At 45.4% G+C, this 23,386-nt stretch overlaps 2 pseudogenes across 1 annotated transcript; both read left to right on the top strand.

Annotated features, from left to right (window-relative positions):
• The first annotated feature begins 6,581 nt into the window (after positions 1-6,581).
• Positions 6,582-8,837, top strand: LOC146557308 (uncharacterized; annotated as a pseudogene).
• A 3,464-nt stretch (positions 8,838-12,301) lies between these two features.
• LOC146557307 (ICOS ligand-like) lies at positions 12,302-23,386 on the top strand (annotated as a pseudogene). The gene is made up of 5 exons (XR_014888965.1): positions 12,302-13,418; positions 17,211-17,573; positions 17,654-17,944; positions 18,207-18,308; positions 18,562-23,386. The product of XR_014888965.1 is annotated as an ICOS ligand-like (transcript).

Genomic DNA, 23,386 nt, shown 5'->3' with positions numbered 1-23,386 from the left:
CAAAGTGGGGTGTGTGTAATTATTCATAATTATTCATAATGACTGAAACCAGCCCACTGAAGGAACAATGGGCTGGGAGGGCAGTTCCTTAATCTTTTTTTTTTTAAATTCTATTTAAATCAAATTTTTCACAAATCATGGTCACAATACATAATGAAAACGTCGCGATTATACACAAAAAACCAAAAAGAACCCCCCCCTCCCCACCTGAGGCTCATGTAAAGAGAAACAGAACAAAACAAAAAAAAATGTACGTCACACATCTGGAAAACACGTTTTTATATGGTCAATAAATGGGTTCCAAGTCGCAGAGAATTTTTGTTGTGATGAGAGAACTCTATCTAAGTTTTTCCAGTGGTAAAAACAAAAGCACCTCCTTTAACCACTGTATGTATGAAGGAGCCTTATCAGACTTCCAGTGGAGTAGAATACGTCTACGGGCAAGCAACGTAGCAAACGCTATGGCATTTTCCTGAGATTTACTAATTTCGTATTGAGGTGGCATAACTCCAAAAATGCCAATGCGGAAATCAAGCATTAAGTTCTGCGCACTGATGTGAGATAATACTTTAAATATATTTCCCCAGTAATTATCCAGGTTTGGACAAGACCACATCATGTGACCTTCATTTGCTGGATTGTGTCCACACCTGGGACAGGCAGGATCGGCTTCTGGGAAACATTTTGAAAGCCTCTCTATTGTATAATGAAGACGATGAAGAATTTTAAACTGAATGAAACCATGGCGAGTGCAAAGGGAGGAGGTATGTATACGATTCAAGCAAGATCTCCACTCATCATCAGATAAATCCACCCCAACGTCTTTTTCCCAATTATTTTTAGTTTTTTCCCAAGTAATAGGCCTTAAGCTCTGCATCAGTTTGTATATGACGGAGAATCGCCTTTTGCCAAAAGGATCCATTTCCAAAATGCTATCCACTTGATTTTTAGGAGGTAGGTAGGAGAATGAAGGAAACAATGTTTTTGCAAAACTTTGTATGTGCAGGTATGTGCAGTTTTTGGCAAATACCGGAAATCACTTTTTGGCACAACACCGGCTATTGCAGTAATAATACAACAGCTTCCTACCATTTTTGTGTTTCTTTTTATCGCTGTGTAACTGAGTTCAATTGAAAGCCTGCATGCGCTAGTACCTCTTGCCACAAGTTCCCAGAATCCTTTGCGGTTTTACCCCTGAATGACGTCACATTTTTGGTCTAATACCTTGAGCAATTTAGGGATTGATGCCGTTGGATTAGATATATACAGCAATAGGTCATCTGCACACAGTGATACTTTGTGCACTGTCCCGTCCCTAGAGATTCCAGCAACCTGACCGTCCTCCCTAAGAGCGATAGCTAAAGGTTCAATTACTAAGTTGAAAAGATAGGGAGATAAACTACACCCTTGCCTGCAGCCTCTACTAAGCTGAAAAATGTCAGAGGTTACATTATTTGTCCTCACTGCCGCAACTGGAGAGGAATAAAGTATTTTAATCCATTTTCGAAACAATGGGCCAAATTCAAATGTATTTAGGACCGCATGAAGATATGGCCATTCTATACGGTCGAAGGCCTTTTCTGCATCAAGAGAAATGATCATTTCTGACTTTTCTTTTGGTTCTGATGCATATAAAATATTAAATAGGCGGCGCATATTATAAAATGACTGTCGCCCTGGTATAAAGCCGGTTTGATCAGGATTAATAATTTTTGGCAGTATGAGATTGATTCTATTAGCTAAGATTTTTGTGAGAATTTTGTAATCACAATTTAAGAGGCTCACCGGTCTGTAGGAGCTGCATTGTGAGGGATCCTTACCCTTTTTGTACAGCACAGAAATTATGGCTTGTTTCATAGTATCTGGTAATTTCTCTTGAAAGAATATTTCCTGGTATACATCTTTGAGTATTGGTGCTAGTTTGTCTATAAACATTTTATATAGTTCAATAGGGAAACCATCAGGTCCCGGTGCCTTGTTACTTTGCATTGATTTAATTGCTTCAACAATTTCACTAATGGTTATCTCTCTATCAATTTCTGTTCTGTCATTTACCGATTTTTGTGGAATCGATAATCTATCAAGCATTTCAGCAACCTTGTTTTCATCAACTGGATCTGAGGTATAAAGATTGGAATAGAACATTTTAAACTGGTCATTAATGGTTTTCGGATCAGACGTCTTTTCTCCAGAGGTTTTACAGATTTCAGAAATCGTGTTAGCTGATATGGATTGCTTAATTTGATGTGCCAAAAGTTTTCCGGCTCTTTCCCCATGTTCATAGAACTTTTGCCTTGATTTGAAAAATAAACGTTCTGTTTGCTGAATGGACCGAATTTTGTATTCTGAATTTAGTAATAATTTTCTCTTATAGAGGTTTGGTGTTGGATTTTCTGCATATAAGCAGTCAATCTCTTTTATACTGTTGGCTAGGTTGTTCATTTGTTGTAAGTATTTCTTTTTTTGAAATGATACATATGAAATTATCTGGCCTCTAAGATAGGCCTTTAATGCCTCCCATACAACAGTCATTTTCATCCCTTGGGTTTGATTTGTCTCTAAGAAAAACTGTATTTGCTCAGAGACCATTTTTTTTAAATGAGTCTTTAGTTAGGAGTAAAGGATCAAGTCGCCAGGCCGGTTTTTGACTTGAGCATTCATAAAAATTAACATCTAATTGTACTGGACTATGGTCTGAGATAACAATAGAGTTGTATTGGCAATCTGAAACCTTGGGAAGAATTCTACTATCTACAACACTGGTGAGAAAAATGAGAATTGTTTAGATGCAGGATTTTTGTTCCTCCAGGGGTCAAAAAAAGCATAAGATTGCATAAAGGATTTAAGAACATTACCCGCTTTTGAAATTTTGCTATCAGGTTTTGGGTTTGATCTGTCAAGTTGAGGATTAAGTACGCAGTTAAAGTCACCACCCAGTATCAAATGGGACTCTGTTAAATCTGGCAGGTGTTTTAAAAAGGTACAATAAAAATTTGGGTCGTCCCAGTTTGGTCCATATACATTTGCAAGAATTACTTGTTTCCCATACAAACTGCCCTGTATAATAATATATCTCCCTCTGGTATCCGCCACAGTTGATAGTGGAATAAATGGAATCCCCTTCACAATTAGAATAGCCACACCCCGTGATCTTTCCTCAAATTTTGAGCTAAATATTTGGCTTATCCATGTTTTTTTTAAGTTTAATTTGTTCACTTGATCGGAGGTGTGTTTCCTGCAGATATACAACATCGGATCTCAATGATTTTAAATGAGTAAAAACCCTTGTGCGTTTAACCGGATTATTTATACCTTTAACATTCCAGCTTATAAAACAAAGAGGCAGATGACTTTGTGAGCTTGCCATTCAGGTACAAAAATGCAGGTGCAGAAAAAATATGTCCCAACCTCTGGAACCCCCCCCCCCCCCCCCCCCCCCCGCCCAAAAAAAAGAGGGGGAGAAAGAGAAGGAAAATAAAGGGAAAAATAAATAAATAAATAAAACGAGCCTCAAAACCCCATGCTGATCTACTATTATCCCTGAGATCGCAACCCTGCAGGCTAGGATAGCACAGTGACTAAACATACTGTTAACCATCAAACAGCCCCTCAACTGGGCAAATATATAACATTTAATAACTAAACTAAATTCCAAAACTTATATTTTCCACTTTCCCCGTGTTTATTCTAACCAAATGCCCCAGAATAACAGCAATATCTCGAACATATCAAAAATCGGAACAAAGTAGGAAGGCAGAGTATTCATAATAAATTCTTCCTCCTAGCGTTTTTCCCGCTCGGTTGCAGGGTCCGCTTTTCTGCAAAGTCGTCTCCACTTGGGTCGGTCAAGGGCGTCGGTCAGATCGGCTTCGATCTTCTTCACGTCGTCCTTGATTCGGTCCATCCATCTCCGCTTTGGTCTGCCTCTAGGTCGACGTCCTTGGGGGCTGAGCCGCAGTGCTGTTCTCACCACTGAGTTCTCATCGCTCCGTACCACATGTCCGTACCACCGCAGCCTCGCTTCTTGCATCTTATCTGTGATTGGCGCGATGCCCATCCTCTTTCTAACGTCGGTGTTCATGACGTGGTCCCATCGTGTCAGGCCTAGGCACCATCGCAGCATCCGCATTTCCATCGTGTGAAGGGCTTGTTCGTGCTTTGTGGTGGCTGGCCAGCACTCGGATCCATAGAGGGCGACGGGGCGCACTACACTCTTGTAGATCTTTGACTTGAGGCGATTGGACATTCTTTGGTCACACAGGACGCCGGTGACTTGGCGCCATTTCATCCACGCTGCTTTGATCCTGGCTCGTACATCTAGTAGGATATCGCCGTCATTGCTGATCATCGATCGGAGGTATTTGAAATGAGGTACTTTCGCCAGATCTTCTCCATCGACGCTGATCGTGCCGTCGGTCTGGGGGCCAGCCTCTAAGTATTCGGTCTTGTTGGTGTTGAGCCTCAGGCCGAAGTCAGCTAGGCGAGTCTTCCACTGCTGCGTTTGGTATTGCAGTTCTATTCGCGATTCATCGGCCAGGAAGACATCGTCGGCGTAGAGAAGTGTCCAGGGATGGGGTGACTGGAGATCTGCCGTCGCAGTGTCCATGCAAAGGATGAAGAGCAGCGGGGAGAGTGCCGAGCCTTGGTGGACGCCCACATTGATGTTAAAGGGCGGCGATGTTCCCACTGGGTTTCTGACCACGCTGGTGACTTGTCGGTAGAGGAGCTTTGTCCAGTTGACGTAGGCTTCAGGAACTCCATGTGATCGCAGGGAGTGCCAGATGAGGTCGTGTGGGACACGGTCAAACGCCTTTTCCAAGTCGAGGAAGGCCATGTGGATGGTCTTGGACTTCTCTCGGTGCTTCTCCAAAAGCAGGCGGGCAGCATGGATGGCGTCCGTCGTGCCACGCCCCCTGATGAAGCCACATTGGTTGGGTGTTAAGTTGACGATTTCTCGCATCCTGGCGTCGATGATCCGTTCGAAAACCTTCATAGTATGGCTTAGGAGTCGGATCGGGCGGTAGTTGGAGCATTCAGCCACATCGCCTTTCCCTTTCCAGATGGGCACCGTTATGCTGGTTATGCACCGTTTAATAAATTAAATCAAGATTATTATACCTTCCGGCCTTTTATGAATATGGCCCAATTAGTTACTTGACTTCTCCCCAACACCGACGTATAACAATGTCCCTTGAGTTCAAACAATCGCACATGTGAAGTCCGCAGCTGGACTGGCCATCGGGCATACCGGGCATTAGCCCGGTGGGCCGCTGGCGATTTTTTGTTTTTATGGGCCGATCGATTTTTTTTTTGGGAAGGGTATAAATAATGAAAGGTGTTGGATTGGCCAATTGGTCATGATCGACTCTGGGCTGGACCAATTGCAGCCGAGGAGGTCGGATGCACCCTCCCCCTTGTTTAGCAATCTTATAGACGAACTAAAGAAAATGGAGAACAAAAAAAGGAAAGGAGGTGCAGAAAAAATTAGGGTCAAAAAGAAACAAGCCCTTCAGGCAGATGCTGCCAAATGTGTAAAAATAACTGAAGTGTTTGGCGGTAGCTATGGCATAGCTTCCACAGATTTAGCAACATCAGCAAGTGGTGGAGGCCAGCAGGTGGATAAGGGAAAGGGGAGGCAAGAGGAGGAGAGACCCGAGGCGGCCGCCGGTCATAGTGGCAGAGGAACTGAACTTCAGGTAAGAAGTTATGACCTGCTGTCTGTGTCAGATATAAACCAAGTTTAGTTGGAGTTTGTTTTCGTTGTGCTGACTTTTTACAGGCGCTTAGAATAACTGGTACTGCGTACTAGCTAGCATGACGGAGCTTATATACTGCTGGGCGGGTGCTATGAAGTTACTGATAGTACATTTTATTTTATGCTTAAGGTTAGTTTCTCAAACTCCTCAAAATCTTAACAAATTGTGCCAATCCTTACATGTTGCACCAGCTGATTTATCATCTAAAGTGGAGAAGTCTGTGACAGGAGACAGAAGAGCAGCAGAGAGAGATGGAGAGATGACTTCATGTCATCCATGAGGGATGCATTTGACATATGTTTCACATATTATAGCCCAACAAGTTACTCATAGCAATTTAAATACGAGCAATCAGTATTTAATCAGTATTTAAATCAGTTTTTGGCACAACGCCGGCTATTGCGGTTAATAATACAACAGCTTCTTGCCATTGTTTGTGTTTCTTTTTATCGCTGTGTAACTGAGTTCAATTGAAAGCCTGCGTGCGCTAGTACCTCTTGCCACAAGTTCCCAGAATCCTTTGCGGTTTTACCCCTGAATGACATCACAAAATGCCGATTTTTTGTCCCAGTCCAGCCCTGGTGAAGTCCAACTTATCTCTTCTCACTCGCCTGTACCTCTCACGGCCGTAGTAAGTCTTTTTTGATAAAGTCTATTGCAGCCGCTGGGTCGGTGAAACGATTGTCCTGTCCCGTAGGTGAAGTGATGCGGAGAACAGCTGGAAACAAAAGTCCAAACTTAACGCGAGCGCAGCCTCGGAGCAAACGTTTAGCCTCCATAAAAGCAGCTCGTTTCTTTGCCACCATTGCTGTAAAATCAGGAAAAATGCTTATCTTCATGTCCTGCAGCAGCAACGGCTGCGACTTGGCGGCCCTCTGGAAAACCTCTTCCTTCTCTTGGTAATAGTGAAACTTCACCACGATCGCCCTGGGGGAGTTTCCCTGTTGACCCAAGCTTCGATGAGCGCGGTCCAGCATCGGAGTAAAATCGAGGCCCAGTATGTCTTTCAGCATTGTAGCAATAACTGCCGTGGGTTTCCCGGTGTTTTCAAAGCCCTCCTTCACCCCTACAATGCGTGCATTGCACCGGCGTTGTCGCCCCTCGATGTCGTCCAACTTGCTGGTCCGATTTCAGCTTGCTAACCTCGTTTTCCAACTCCACTGTCCGGTCTGAATAAGTATTCAAACCAAACTCTACACTTTCCAAACGGGTGTCTTGCTTCTCCAGATCTTCTTTGATTGTGTCTATTTTATCATTTAAATCTTTCGTGCTTGAATCGATACGGTCCAATATCCTCTTTTCAGAGCTAGCAATAGCTCTCATAATCTCACTCATGTCATGGGATGGTGCCTCCGGTCTGTCCTCAGCATGGTCCGAGGCTTTTGCGGCCTGCTCTTTCCCCGATCTAGTTTTGCTCATATTTCGTACAACGGAGCTTTGAAGATGTAAAAAGTGCCTCAGAGCAGCACACGGGCGTGTTATCGTACTATTATTAAAAGTTCATTAGTTTTGGAGCAATGAAATTATGAAAAAAGTTAGTCCATTGAGGAGCCCTGTACAACACGTCTTCACATGGCTACCAGACACACCCTCTCCCCCTCATGGTTGCTTCTTTTGCAGGATGTGGAGCAAAAGATGGCAGTTCCTTAATCTTAAAGTCGGTATGGTTTACTGAAGATACATAAACAGGGTGCACCTTTAAGACCGATTGTCTGCATGATCAACTCGGTCACCTATAACATCTCCAAGTTTCTGGCTTCGATCCTCAACCCGCTGGTGGGCAGCTCTGAAAACCACATCCAGAACACCCTGGATTTTGTTGAGAAGGAGGCAGATGAAACCATGGTCTCGTACGACGTTACATCTCTCTTCACTTGCATCCCAGTCACGGAAGCGTTGCAGGTAGTCCGTAAGAGATTACAGGATGACCCCAACCTCAGCAACAGGACCACTCTCAGCATCGACCAAGTGTGTTTGAACTGTGTCTTCATTCCACCTACTTCACATACAAGAGTCAGTGCTACAGGCAGAAACATGGGTGCCATGGGCTCCCAGTTTCACCCATCGAGGCCAATTTGTACATGGAAGAAGTGGAAAAGAGGGCTTTGCTATCCTACCCTGGAACACCACCAAGCCATTGGTTCAGGTATGTGGATGACACCGGGGTGAAAATCAAAGATCAGGATGTACCACATTTCACGGATCACATTAACTCGGTGGACCGACACATCAAATTCACCAGGGAGGATATGAACAGTGGCAGGTTAGCCTTCTTAGACTGTGAGATTTCCATCAGTAGTGGGGGACATCTACAAGCTGACGTGTACCGTAAACCTGCACATACAGATCAGTATCTAAGATTTGACTCTCATCATCCACTGGAGCACAAACTGGGCGTCATCAGGACGCTACAACACAGAGCGAACACCATCCCCACTGACACAGCAGCCAGGGAGGCAGAAGAACATCAAGAAGGCCCTGAGTAAGTGTGGTTATCCCAGCTGGACTTTTGTCAAAGAAAGCTCCAGCCGATCCAGGAGAGAAGGACAACCGCTGCCCAAGCAAAAACCTGTAGTGATCCCGTACGTGTCAGGAGTATCGGAGCAGCTGAGACACATTTTTTCTAAACACCAGGTCTCTGTGGCTTTTAAACCCCAAAACACGCTGCGCCACAAACTGGTCCACCCCAAGGATCGGGTCCCCTGACACACACAGAGTAACAGAGTGTACGCTGGTAAGTGCAGGAGGACTGGCAGGATTTATACATCGGGGAATTTAAACAACCTCTGGCTAAGAGGACGGCACAACCCAGAAGAGCCACCTCGTCAGGCCAGGACTCTGCAGTCTATTCACACCTACAGGCCAGTGGACACTCTTTCAATGATGAGGATGTAACATCCTGGACAGGGAGGAACGCTGGTTTCAGGGCGGAGTCAAGGAGGCCATTTACGAGAAAAGGGAAAGACCATCTCTGAATTTAGGAGCGGCCTAAGGGTACATCTGTCACCATCTTACAATGCTGTGATTGCAGCCATTCCCCAACTCTCTGTGATTGGGACTCATTTGCATAATTATGATTAAGGAACTGACCTCCCAGCCCATTGTTCCTTCAGTGGGCTGGTTTCAGTCATTATGCAAATGTACTGTTGATAAGATTGAGACCTGCAGTCAGCTGAGACTGAAGACGTCACCTGGATGAGTGACAAAACGTTTCTCCCGCTGAAAACGTCCAGATGAACAGAATCAACTTTTGGAGATTTACTTACTTGGCTGATTGAGCATCAAGACGTTTCATCATGACAACTCTAAACCAATACAATCCTTTTGCTCCACCTCTCGTCATTCCCCACGGAGCTTTGACAGGACTGCTGACCACAGTGTTTTAGCCGGTCTGCCCAGGGCGGCTAACACTGTTGTTCAGTCTGACACCACCGATGTCATTCAAGGCTATCCATATCTCGCCTTTATACCTCATTGACCTGGTTCAGATCACCATCCCTTCCCCCCAGCTAGCCACCGTGGGGCGCAGGGCTTTCTGCTGCTCTGCCCCCCGTCTTTGGAACTCTCTTCCTTCTGAGATAAGAAACATCACTTCCCTCCCTCTTTTTAAGTCCAGACTCAAAACTCACCTGTTCACATTAGTCTATTCCACATGCATTTTCCATCCTGCTACTTTCATTTATTTGCTCAACGTTTTATCCTTATTATTTTGTAAATTGTTATGTTTGTTGTTGTTATTGATTGTGTACAGTGTCCTTGAGTGTTTTGAAAGGCGATTTATTAAATAAATTGTATTATTATTATTATCATTATTATTAGAAGAGATGTAAGATTTGTTTGATATGCAAGTACAAAACTCTTTGTCCAGCATCATATTTCCCAAATCCGTCCAGCGGGACAGATCGGAGTCTTTGTCGGACCAACTCTGGCCCCGAACCTAATGTTTGACATCCCTGATCATAACGTTTGTTTTCAGCAGCATCAAAGCACAGGGCAAACTTCATAACGCTGATACGTTTTTCTTCATTGTAAATGCTTACAGACACAAACTCACTCACTTTAACACACAGACACACACACATGCACAAACACACACACAGCAAAATGACCTGATCCAGAAGAAAAGACTGTCAGAACTCTTTTTGCCTCCTATTATTGTCAGAAAGCTTTCAGGAAGGCTGTACAGAAGCATGACGGACCCGACCACAGCCGCCCTCCTCTGGGGAACAGGAACCTGCCGGCCACTACCTGCTCCCACTGGAGGAGTGGGTATGGGTGCACAGGTAGGCAGTGTCGATGCAGGCCTCACTGTAGAGACCGGCCACTTCCATGGGGAGCTGACAGACTTTCTATTAGCTGCATCCGGTGCTTAGACCGGTCCTGCAGCTGGTCCCACTGGCTGGCCCCGTGTTGGTTCCACCACGCCACACTCCTGGCTATCAGCACCACTGTAGATGCATGTTGGACCCAACCACATTGTAACACATTCAGAATACATGTCTTTATTTCCAGTTGCTGTACACTCCAACGCACTTGGCTGCAGCCTTGCAGCTGCCAGCCACACATCAACAACAACAACACCAGGACCCAGTACAGTCCCTCGGGAAAGACCAAAGAGCTGTCATGTTATTTTGTCTTATTCAAATAAAACATACACTAAAATTAGAGACTGTTCGTTTCTTTGGAAGTGAACAAACTTACAAATTTAGCAGGAGGAAGTGAATTTTTCCCTCACTGTAATATCTGAATTCCCCCTCGCTCTGAGTTCACGAACTCCTTAAAGCATCGTTTTCCACACTGAGCTCAGTTTTAATTTCTCTGCTCCATCACCAAGCAACACTGACCAACCACAGTCCAGTTAACCAGTTAGACCCTGGCTTTGGTTCAGTCTGATGACACGGTGCCCCCCTCCCCAACCCGTGCTGAACCCGTCTTCTCATTCTAGAGACAGAAGCCTTCAAACTGCTGCAAGGCAAACAAGTCACCTCAGACTGACTTAAACATGCAGAGAATAAGGCACCTTTTCTTTTTTAAATTAAACACACAAAGTTGACGTACCAGTCTATTCACATTGTTTGCATGAAGGAGTGGCTGCAACACTTCCTCTTATAGGGAGCGACTGAAACAGAAGCACAGCAGTTTCTACACTGTGTGATTAACTCGTGCAGTTCATGTAAACTTGAATTTAAGAACAACAGAAAATATTCGAGGAGCTACGTCAGCTTTACCCATCAAAGAGGACAGACTTACTGCAGCAGGTAGGCAGAGTCCTTCTTGTTCTTGCTCTTTAACAGCTTGTACTACAGACGGTTGGAGGAACAGCAAACTTTTATTAATCCAGAGTTTTGTCTCTCAGATTTTTATTTACAAAAGAAAGAACTTCAAGTCAGGCAGTAATAGAGCAACAAAACGTTGACAGGAAACCCACAGAAGGAGCATTACCACCAACCTGGCATCCCAACACACACACACACACACACACACACACACACACACACCTAAGCTGCTTTTTCAGTGATTTAGTTATTGAACCTTAAAGATCTAAAGTATTCTTTGACATTTTCAAGTGAAAAAAATAATCTGTTGGTGAAATCTGACAAATGTAATTACGGGTTAATAACAGCCTTATAACAACACCTACACCTCTTTCAGAGCGCTGACAGGTTTAATGAAAGAGAAATGAAGCAGATCAGAGTCGACATCTGTCTCGTAGCTGGAGATGGTGTCTGACCACAAAATCCCAGCAGTCGAAGTTTTGCATCAGGCCCGCCCTGAGAGGGCGGAGCAAGCGTGACGTAAACGCAGTGGCAGAAACATCGTAGGCATCAGGTGTGGCCAGGCAGGCAGCCGTGTTGAGACAAACCAGTGGGTTTTCGTTCACGATGGAGAAGAAAAGCTTTTATTTCTTCTTCGGTAGGTCTGATTTTGACTTTATTGCACTTTTACTTTCATAAATCCGTCAGCGTGAAGCAGTGAGGTGATGATTCAGCCATTCTGCTTGTGACCTTTCAGTGGCCTGGAGCTAGCTGCTGCTAACAGGCTGTAGCTTAAAAAAAAACGTGGTTATTAATAATTATTCATTTATTATTAAATAATTAAATTATAACTTTGTTTGGTTGGTTGTTCTGTGTGTCAGTACGAGAGGAAGCTGTGACGTTTCCACAGCACTATGCTGTGTGATAGTGGGAAGTAAGATGTATTAAAGCGCGGCGCCTGCTTCTTAAAGATACAGTTAACCAATCAAACAAACATTCATTCATTTTTTGTTCAATGAAATTTATTGAATGTGACAAACTGCTCACACTGTGATCTATTACGTTTGTTAGAGTTAATAAAATCATGAAAATGAAATAATCATAAAACACGTTACTGATATACTGCAGTTCTCGTGTACTGCTGTTCATTATACTATGATTTCTGAATCTTTCCATTAAATTGTTAAATGAAAACTATTATTCATGGCTGTTACCATGTTATTAACAGGTTTGTCGTGTTGTACATGGGTGTAACTTTGTGCTGAGCATTGGGTGGGGGGTAAGATGTCTGTCTAAATGTCATGGTCCTGAGTCTGAGGACTCAGTGTTTTGTGTTCCTTATGCTTTTGTTCATTCAGAGTGTGTATTCTGTTGTGATTTTGCCATTTGTTAGGTTTCTGTTCTTTGCCTGCCTGCTTCCACTTCTCTGTGTTCCCTCTGTCTGTCCATGGTGTTATTGTGTCTGCTCATGAGTCTGCCTGTCAAGTTCAGTGTCCGGTCTGGTTCTCTGTGTCTGTTAGTTTCCTGTTTTATTCTGAAAGTTCATGTCTCATGTCAGTGTGTTCAGTTTTACCTCTCCCCTGTCTCGTTAGCCTTATTGCTCCCAGCTGTGTCTCCCTCCTGTGGCCCATTCCCTGATTACTCCCCGTGTATTTAAGCCCTGTGTTTTCCTGTGCTCTCTGTCGCGTCGTCTGTTTAACTCCATGTCAGTCTGCATTATTCTGTTACCTGGTATTCATTCTGCGTCTCTCTGCCATCTCTCTTTGTGCATTTCGCTCCTCCTCCCGTGAGTGTCTGGTTTAAGTTTTGTTCTTTAGTTTTCCCAGTTTAGGTTTGTTTACTCCCCGCTCTGCTCTTCCTGTTTTGTCACTTTATCACCTCTGCAAATAAATTTTCACTCGCACCCCAGTCAGTGCCTGCATCTTGGATCCTTTTCTCAATTCACCACACGACTGCTGTGCAGCCGTGACAGTACGACGCGACCACAAGAATGGATCCAGCGGTCTTGGCCGGGGAGAGCGACCTCACACGTGCCCTACGCCTGGTGGACTGGGTAACCCACACCTCCAATGCACGAGCGAAAGTTGTGGGGATAAATGCCGTTGAGGCAATCCTGGCCGGAAATCCCTATCTCCACCAGGTCCGGGGATTTACAGACTTAATCGCTGAGCTGCATAAAGCCCAGGAAGCGGTGCAAGCTCGGGAAGTAGCCAATTGTGCCCAGCAACAATGGACTACGACCGCCACAAAGCATCCGTCTCAGATTCACCCACCGGAGGTTTCACGGCCCGACCCCCCAGAGGTTTTTCCCTGCCTGTCGGAGCCGTCAGCGGTGGGGAGGAAACATTCGCGCCACCGACGCTTCACCCCACAGCCGGATTCAGGGACTCCTGTGCGACCAGCTGTGGTGAGTTTTAAGGACGCTGGTGCTTCTGGGACTGTGTTTTCTGGGGCCGTTCATGGGGAGGGTAAAGACAGTACACGGCGTTTACCTACCTTCGTGGTAACTGACCTCTCACAAGTTGGCATTTTCAAAACATCCATAACAGTAGCTGACTGTGTTTCATCCACTCCACCACCAACTCCAGTCTCACTTCAACCAGTACATCAGCCTTTAGCCAGTTCATTAGCCCAGCCTGCATCTATGCCATTAGCCCGATCACCCGTTCCCTCCATACTGGAGGCTGTGTCTGTGCCACCCATTTTGAATCTCGTTCCTAGCACCCATTTTGAGCGGAGAGACAAATGCATTAAAACCACTCTAGTTTCTCAGAAACTGGCTAATTTAGAGACTGTTACTCGCCCCAGGGCCTCCCCAGAGGCTGGGTCTCAGCCCCCAGCAGACTCAGGACCCCTGGCGGTTAAGAAGCCAGCTGAGGACCACACCCGGCCGTCGCTGCCTGAGCAGACCCAATGCTCTGTGCAGCTGCAGTCTGCCATGTGTTTGCCAGAGGCCCGTGCGCCTGCTGGTTCTGTTGCGTCCCTGCCAGAGGCCCGTGCGCCTGCTGGTTCTGTTGCGTCCCTGCCAGAGGCCCGTGCGCCTGCTGGTTCTGTTGCTTCCCTGCCAGAGGCCCGTGTGCCTGCTGGTTCTTTTCTGTCTCTGCCAGAGGTCTCCGCACCTGCTGGTTCTGTCCTGTGTGTGCCAGGGGCTTTAGTGCCCACTGGTTCTGAGACTGTTTTTGCTGGGGGGCCCGAGGAGCCCGTCCAGCCTTCTGCCTCGTCAGCTGGGGGGCCCGAGGAGCCCGTCCAGCCATCTGCCTCGTCAGCTGGGGGGCCCGAGGAGCCCGTCCAGCCTTCTGCCTCGTCAGCTGGGGGGCCCGAGGAGCCCGTCTAGCCATCTGCCTCGTCAGCTGGGGGGCCCGAGGAGCCCGTCCAGCCTTCTGCCTCGTCAGCTGGGGGGCCCGAGGAGCCCGTCCAGCCATCTGCCTCGTCAGCTGGGGGGCCCGAGGAGCCCGTCCAGCCTTCTGCCTCGTCAGCTGGGGGGCCCGAGGAGCCCGTCCAGCCATCTGCCTCGTCAGCTGGGGGGCCCGAGGAGCCCGTCCAGCCTTCTGCCTCGTCAGCTGGGGGGCCCAAGGAGCCCGTCCAGCCATCTGCCTCGTCAGCTGGGGGGCCCGAGGAGCCCGTCCAGCCCTCAGCTGCAGTCTCATCACCAGCTGCAGTCTCATCACCAGCTGCAGTCTCATCACCCTCGCCTGGTCCAGCTTCCGCTTCCTCATCAGCATCGCCTGGTCCAGCATCTGCTTCAGCATCGCCTGGTCCAGCATCTGGTCCAGCATCTGCTTCGGCATCGCCTGGTCCAGCATCTGCTTCGGCATCGCCTGGTCCAGCATCTGCTTCGGCATCGCCTGGTCCAGCATCTGCTTCCTCATCAGCTGCTTCGTCTGGTCCAGCCACTGCTTCCTCATCAGCTGCTTCGTCTGGTCCAGCCACTGCTTCCTCGTCAGCTGCTTCGTCTGGTCCAGCCACTGCTTCATCCTCGTCAGCTGCTTCGTCTGGTCCAGCCACTGCTTCATCCTCGTCAGCTGCTTCGTCTGGTCCAGCCACTGCTTCATCCTCGTCAGCTGCTTCGTCTGGTCCAGCCACTGCTTCATCCTCGTCTGGTCCAGCCTCCGCTTCATCCTCGTCTGGTCCGGCTCCAGCCTCCGCTTCATCCTCGTCTGGTCCGGCTCCAGCCTCCTCATCAGCATCGCCTGGTCCGGCTCCAGCCTCCTCATCAGCATCGCCTGGTCCGGCTCCAGCATCCTCATCAGCCTCGCCTGGTCCGGCCTCCGCTTCTGCTTCAGCCTCGCCTGGTCCAGCCTCCGCATCCTCATCATCCTCATCAGCTTCGTCTGGTCCAGCCTCCGCCTCCGCCTCGTCTGGTCCAGCCTCCGCTTCGCCTGGGGCTGCAGGGGCCACGCAGCCTTCAGGTCCCCTACTACCACCTCCACATCGTCGGTCATCTGCCAGGCCACTTGTTGGGCATCTCCGCCACTGTGGACGCCCTCCTGAACGCCCTCCTGAACGCCGCCACTACCTTCCACGTGGCCGGCCTCCGGACTTGTTTCCACACCGCTGTTGCCGTCCGCACGGTCGGCCCCCAGAGCTGTTTCCACGCCGCTGTTGCTGTCTGCACGGTCGGCCCCCAGAACTGTTTCCACACCACTGCCTACTGCGTGGCCGGCCTCCGGACCTGCCCCACTGCTGCTGCCTTTCACGCGGTCGGCCCCCGGAACTGAACTGTTTTTGGCCTCCGGGTCGGCCCCCTGACCTTGTCCGTCTGGGCCTTTTCGGACTATGTCCCTCCGTCCTGGACCCCCACCGCCCGCCCTGGTCGGGTCGTTTTCTGTTTTTTGGTTCGTGGGGGTTTTTTTTGGCTTTGGTCCGTTTTTGTGTTTCTGTTGGGCTGTCTGGTGCCAGCCCTTGAGGGGGGGGTACTGTCATGGTCCTGAGTCTGAGGACTCAGTGTTTTGTGTTCCTTATGCTTTTGTTCATTCAGAGTGTGTATTCTGTTGTGATTTTGCCATTTGTTAGGTTTCTGTTCTTTGCCTGCCTGCTTCCACTTCTCTGTGTTCCCTCTGTCTGTCCATGGTGTTATTGTGTCTGCTCATGAGTCTGCCTGTCAAGTTCAGTGTCCGGTCTGGTTCTCTGTGTCTGTTAGTTTCCTGTTTTATTCTGAAAGTTCATGTCTCATGTCAGTGTGTTCAGTTTTACCACTCCCCTGTCTCGTTAGCCTTATTGCTCCCAGCTGTGTCTCCCTCCTGTGGCCCATTCCCTGATTACTCCCCGTGTATTTAAGCCCTGTGTTTTCCTGTGCTCTCTGTCGCGTCGTCTGTTTAACTCCATGTCAGTCTGCATTATTCTGTTACCTGGTATTCATTCTGCGTCTCTCTGCCATCTCTCTTTGTGCATTTCGCTCCTCCTCCCGTGAGTGTCTGGTTTAAGTTTTGTTCTTTAGTTTTCCCAGTTTAGGTTTGTTTACTCCCCGCTCTGCTCTTCCTGTTTTGTCACTTTATCACCTCTGCAAATAAATTTTCACTCGCACCCCAGTCAGTGCCTGCATCTTGGATCCTTTTCTCAATTCACCACACGACTGCTGTGCAGCCGTGACACTAAATAAATAAATAAATAAATCTGGGTAAATTCCCGGATGATTAAACATGCAACTATTTTGATTATAATAACTGAAATGAGTAAATAAATTCAATAGCCTACTCATGCAAGATAATTCATAATTTTATTGGGGGGGGTATTGGCTGGGTCTGATTATTGGAAATTACGCCCCTGTGTTGTTACACATACATTAGTGCACCATTACTAACTGGTGTTGCCTGATAAGTATTTGTGCATACATTATTACCTTCAGTTTCTGGTTTTTATCCAGTTACAAAATGTCAACAGAACTCATCTGAGCTCGCTGGTCATACAGTGTCTTACTGGGTTGGTGCTTTAGAAATTAACGTATTGTTTCCACATCGTTAGCGCCTTGTTGCCTCTGTATTGTCCCACTATTACCACGTTTGTTTTGAAAACTTTGTTATAATTTTCATTAATAGTTGGACGGCTGACAGGTTGCATGATTTCAGACTGCCAAAGGAGCGACTATGATGAATGGCGGTTATGGTTTAAGATAAGATAAGATAACCTTTATTAGTCCCACACGTGGGAAATTTGTTTTGTTTTGTTCGTTCTGACTGAACCTTTGTCTGTTTCGTTGCAGCTCTCTATGGGTTCCCACTGGTGGCAGCTTCCTCTGAAACTAATGGAACCAGAGGAGAGCCATTACTCTGGCAGTGCACACTCAGCAAACAGTTTGATCCACAGAAAGTCAGCATTTATTGGCAGAACCAAAACAATACTGAAATGCTCCACTATTACAGGAATGGAAAGGAGGATTTGGAACATTAAAGCTTGCCATTTAAAAACAGAACCAAAATCTTTCCTGATCAGTTACGATCTGGAAACTTGTCCCTTATCATCGATCCGCTGATGCATGAAGACAACCTGAAGTCCCTTAAAGTCGTTTTCAACCACGCAAGAGAAATCAAGGACAAACTCTGCCAAACCATGGTTCATGTAGCAGGTTGGTATCTGCGTCATTTTACAGCACATCAAACTTGTTATCTTATATATGTCATTAATACATATTTACAATATTTACAGCTAATTTTAAGGAGCCAAACATTGAGATCAACCAAAAGAAGATGACAGCAACTTGCATAACACAGGGGGGCTTTCCTGAACCTGAACTGGCATGGATTTCCACCGACCACGAAGGACATGAACGTGCACTGGAACCACCTGATGTTCCGACCTTGCAGATCCACAAGGAGGAAGACGGCACCTACAGCGTCATCAGCACAGCCAACATCACGGGGTCAAAGACGGTGACCTGCAACGTTTACAACCCAACTTCTAACAAGACTGTGGGAGCAACTGCAGCCCTGCCTGCAGGTATACAGAGGGTTACATCACCATTAATCAGCATCCAGCTGACAACTTGCATTGCTGAAATGAGCAGAGCTGCTGATCAGCTGCAGTTTTATTTGTTGTCCATTACTGTCACATCACAGCTAACTTACTTACACACCAAATAAACTGAAGCTACTATTTATGACTTTACATTTATACTACATTTCCACTACATTCATGATCCATGCAGTCACAATAACTTTGTGCATCACCCACAAATGCAACATAATCTGCTTATTTACAGTTGAAGGTCTGCCTGTGGCTGAAACGGCTGGGATTGGAGTATTTATAGTAGCCATCGTACTTGTAGTACTGATAGTACTCGCAGCCTTTGGCTACAAGAAATGTAAGTAAGCTTCTGAATGTTGTTCTTTTACCGTTTTAACAGATACAATTATCTGATTTCGTGTCGAACAATAATTATGGACAGCTGATATTAATATGTAAACATCAAAATTTTAATTTATTACAAAAAATGTTGCGTACACGTTAGCCAGAGTGCTCTTAGTGTCACAGCAGCATCATTAACACTGAACAAAAGTTGGCGAGCGCCCCCTGCTGTCCTGGTTTGTGACTGACACATTTTTCTTTTGCTCTAGATCACCAACAGAGACAACGGAGGCCAGACAGCCCTGAGCCGTCAGCTGCTTATCTTTCCAACGGTGCTTTGCTAGCAGAGAATGGAGGTGTGTGCTAGTGCTGTACAGGAAGGTGGCGCTGCACACGGGCTGACCAGTACTGGCAGGACTTTGTCGGGGATACGTGTGTTAAAACAAACACTGCTGCTCTGCTGTACCTCAATGCAGGAACGTTGTCCTTCCATTCAGGCGCAGACAGCCAAAGAGAAAGCTCAGGAGAAGCACAGCTCTGAGGTCAGCTCTCCTGCCATCGAGGCAGGATGACCACAGATGAAGCCTGCATTAAGATTCAGAGTGAGACCAAGACCCTAAAGACCAGTCTCACAGTGTGTCTCACAGTGTGTGCTAAAGCTAAAGGTGAGAGCTACGTTCACTCAGAGATGGAGACAGATCAGAAAGACGGACAGGAGAGGAAGAGCTTAGACTTAATGTTTATATCCTTAACCATACTATGCAGTTACAACCTATAATTATCTGAGCTTAGTCCACAACAACATCGGCACGTTTAAAGTGAAATATTCTTTTACTCTCTTCACCTTAAAACCTATCCTAAAATATGATGACAGCATCCATCTCATCCTAGAACGACTAAACAGCCGATTCATGAACAAAATAACTGACAGACATCAAAATGTGAAGATTTGTATTTCCCTTGAAGTCACTTTGTCCTCATGTAAACGCGTTCATGCACATTCACGTGTTTTCTTCCTACAGGACACCTGACCAACAAACATGTAATAGTATTTGTACAGTAACAGTATCCAGAGTACTTTAGGTTCAAATCACTGCTGCGGTTGTTTGGCTCAGCCAAACACGCGTGGTTCACATCCATGTGTGTCCACTCATGAGAAGGACACACATGTAGTCCTGCATTCACGTCATCAATGATTACAGTAACACGTGTGTTTGTTCACTGATGCTATATGAATAAAAGGGAACTACAGGTGTTCCTGAAACATGTCTTTGTTAGAACAGGGCGGATGGATGAGCACAGCCCTCTCAGCGCAGGGCTGACACCACTTTGCCCCTTATAAGAAATACAACACAAATTTATTAGGACAGGTTACTAAACCAGGCTTACAGGTAAAAGGTGTTTCATTTAGTAAAAGCTGATGATCCACTTCTCAAATAATCTCTAAGGATCTGAAGGAAGACATGCAAATATCTCTTCTCATTATTAGGCTAAAAGTGTGATATAGACAATTATATATTTTAGCAGCATCCCCATAAGGCATATCACAGCCCTGCACACCAGCACAGTGCTTATATTATGCTTCAATCAAGATATAGTTATGATTTAACCACATTAGCTCAACGAGGTCACAAAAATATCCCACAATACCAGAAATGACATGCTCAGCACTACATAACCCACATGGAAAAGAAACAGTAAAAACTTACATGATTTACTCATGAAAGTGGCCACTTTCTCATTACTTTCATTTATTGTTTTAGTATCCAAAACACACAAGTTTCATTTATATAATTTTTCAAGGGATCTTATATCTGTTTTCACTCTTGTATGCTTTTCATACAAGTTTCACACAGGACAGATACAAACTTTATAAGAGTTATATTTATCTTTTCCATGTGGGTAAATTTTCAACAAAAGTTGGACTTCAGTCTGTTAACCACCAAATTAGTCTATCCTGGTCAGCTAGCTAAAAGTCTGTACTTTAGCAGCCTAAATCAGAGGCTAACATTAGCATTTGCTAGCACGAGCCAGGATAGTCTGAGGCTAAAACGAGAGTTTGTGTAACTTTTCCTGAAACCCTTTAAAGTGTACAGTAAAGGCAACCGTGGAGCATAAGTATTATTATGGAAGTTTTTATAGTCCTAAAATTATTTCTTCCTCTCTATACATCAGTAGAACCATGAAGTTTTCACTTTTCCCAGTTATGGGGCGACCGTGGCTCAGGGGGTTGAGAAGCGTATCTGTAACCGGAAGGTCACCGGTTCGATCCCCGGGCTCTCTGTCCAGGTCATTGTGTCCCTGGGCAAGACACTTCACCTACCGCCTACTGGTGTTGGCCAGAGGGGCCGATGGCGCGATATGGCAGCCTGCCCCAGGACAGCTGTGGCTACAACCATAGCTGCCTCCACCAGTGTATGAATGTGAGAGTGAATGAATAGTGGCATTTGGGTGCCTTGAAAAGGGCTATATAAATGCAATCCATTATTATTATCTACATGGCTGACTTTAGCTAGTTAGCTAGCTAGCAGTCAGAGCTGTGCAAAGCCCAGAGAGAAGCAGACAACTAAATATCCGGCAGTGTTGCCAACTCCTCCAAGGGCGTAGATTTGGTTGTGGCATTGGTGGGGACGGATGATTCAACCACCGAACCCTGCCCTGTTTCTTTTGTTCCCCTTTTTGTCTTTGCTTCTTGATAAAAGGAGAAGTATACTTGCCTACATATGCTATTCTACCTGCTTTTAAACCATTTAAAATTACAATTCATAGTTTTATATGTGAATTATATAATGTTAAATTACTATTAAACAAATGACTGACTAAGTATTTTAGGCTTTAGTTTACTTCAGCCATATTCCATATAAATCAGGTATCATACAAAAATAGCTTCAAATACAGTCATGACAATAAAAGAATATGACTTTAAGGACTTAACAACATTACTTCAGTCATTCCGTGAGGACTACCCGCTGCCTGTGAGCGCTTTGGCACGGGCGAGGTGCCCACCTGTTGCCCACCTGCACCTGTGGCAGCACCTGTTGCTTGTTGAGAGTAAGAGCGATATGTGTCATCATAAGTCTCCAATAACACCAGAAAAAGTCACCAGATTTGTTGTTAGTCGCTTCTTAGAAAAAAGTGGCTAAGGGGGTCTGAAACTCACTAAATATAGCGACAAACTCGCTAAGCTGGCAACACTGCTATCTGGTCTTTAAGTGATGATGAGCCTGCTTCCAGGTCCAACCTACGGTGTGTTTATTATTGTGTTTTTAACATGTTTTGTATTTTGTTCTATTTAATCTGAACAAGCCCCTAAAAACAGTCAGTGATCACTGTCGGCCTCTCTTGGTTTTTACCACCACTGTTCATTTTAAAGCTCAGTTTTAAACCCTTACGATGTAACTACAGCCCATGCAGCAGTATATGAATGACTAACCTCGTATTGTGGATGGATTATCTCAGTTGTTCTCCTGGCTGAAGTTTACAGCATCCTGCCATGCGATTGCATTTGTCTCTAACCATCAGGAACCCTCATGTTAACTTTTATTGAGTGGAAAAAAGTTAGCGTTCATCCTCCAGCTTCACTGTGCTATATCATGCTATATCAACTTCCTGCTATCTTCTAAATCCGTTAAACTTCATAAAGTCTGTTTTCATGGATGTTAAACTTAATTGTTACACTGATCATTTCATTAAAGATGAAAGAATTTAGACAGTTTTTAACTCTCAGTGATCGTTTGATGTTGGGACCAGAAGCGGAGTTTGGATGGAGAAACAGCAAATGACCTCAGACTTAAAGACCAGATGGTATTCATGAAAACTGCTCCAGCCACTGGAAGCCAAACCGAGTATCATAGCGAAAGATAATTAACTAAAATGGAAAGTTTATGTCATGTTAAACCTAAATAACAACTCTTTTCAAAGTAAGTCAGCAACATATTCCTGACTTATCTGGATACAGTGGACACCATTTAACAAATAAATTAACAATTCTTTCTAAACAAAATCACTGAGTGTTTTGAAAAACATTATCTTAATAAAAAAAATCTAAAAGTTTAATATTTACCACAGAAATGTGAAGGCAGCTTCTCCAACTCCAGAGTCTAAAACCTAAATGAAGCCTTAAAAAAGTCTAATGTCTGCTCTTGCTCTTATTTTGCCCTCCTTTTGGGGTTCTTGCTCCCACAATGCACTGCAATAGTTAAGAAGTACAGAAAAATACCTGTAAATGACCAGTGATGGGAATAACAGCGTTACAAGTAACGGCGTTACTTTTTTAGTAACGACGTATCTAACTAATTACTATCCCTATCGTTACAACACCGTTACAGAAAATGCAGTCCGTTACTATTTTTCAACAAACAGACGGTTGAAGCTGTGTTCAGTTTACCGCATCTTGTATCAGTTGCAGGAAGTAGCTGTAAGTAATCTGGGCGCTGCAGCTTTAAGCAGCTGCGCTCTCGCGGGCGGCGATCACTTTCTGGCCGACGACCACTTTTTGGCACAACACCTGGAGCTCAGGGGACAAAACAATCGCACGAGTGCTGCTGTTTGACTGAGGAAGAATAAAGTAGTCGTGGTCAATCACATGACCACTTCAAGACAAAGCAACAAGGTGACATATACCAGTTTATAAACTGTGCTGATAGGCCAGTAAAACCAGAGTCATGATAAACAAGATATACGTGGTGTTTTTTCTCAATAGTTTCGTCACGTTTACTGTCTAAGGACAGCAGCGAGACCTCTCTGCTTATGAGCAAAAAAAACCACAACAAAAAACAGCCCATTGGTGTTGGTGAAAAAATGCACCATGTCGACCAATCAAAAAATGATATGGCAACATGACGTTTGGTTGTTTAGGAAGAGGGGGAAGTTTTAGGAGTGACGGCAAGAGAGAGAGAGAGATTTGTGACGTTTAGCGTGTTTGGAGTGTGTAGTTAATGTGCTGTCTTGTGTAGTTAGTGTGTTGTCTTGTGTAGTTAATGTGCTGTCTTGTGTAGTTAATGTGCTGTCTTGTGTAGTTAATGTGTTGTCTTGTGTAGTTAATGTGCTGTCTTGTGTAGTTAATGTGCTGTCTTGTGTAGTTAATGTGTTGTC

This window comes from Mchenga conophoros, linkage group LG16, assembly GCF_057382185.1.
Source record: "Mchenga conophoros isolate Kocher_MC1m ecotype Shallow Benthic linkage group LG16, M_conophoros_male_GT1.1, whole genome shotgun sequence".
Classification (NCBI taxonomy): domain Eukaryota; kingdom Metazoa; phylum Chordata; class Actinopteri; order Cichliformes; family Cichlidae; genus Mchenga; species Mchenga conophoros.
The sequence above is the reverse complement of the archived record's forward strand: the minus strand, read 5'-3'. Positions and strand labels throughout refer to the sequence as shown.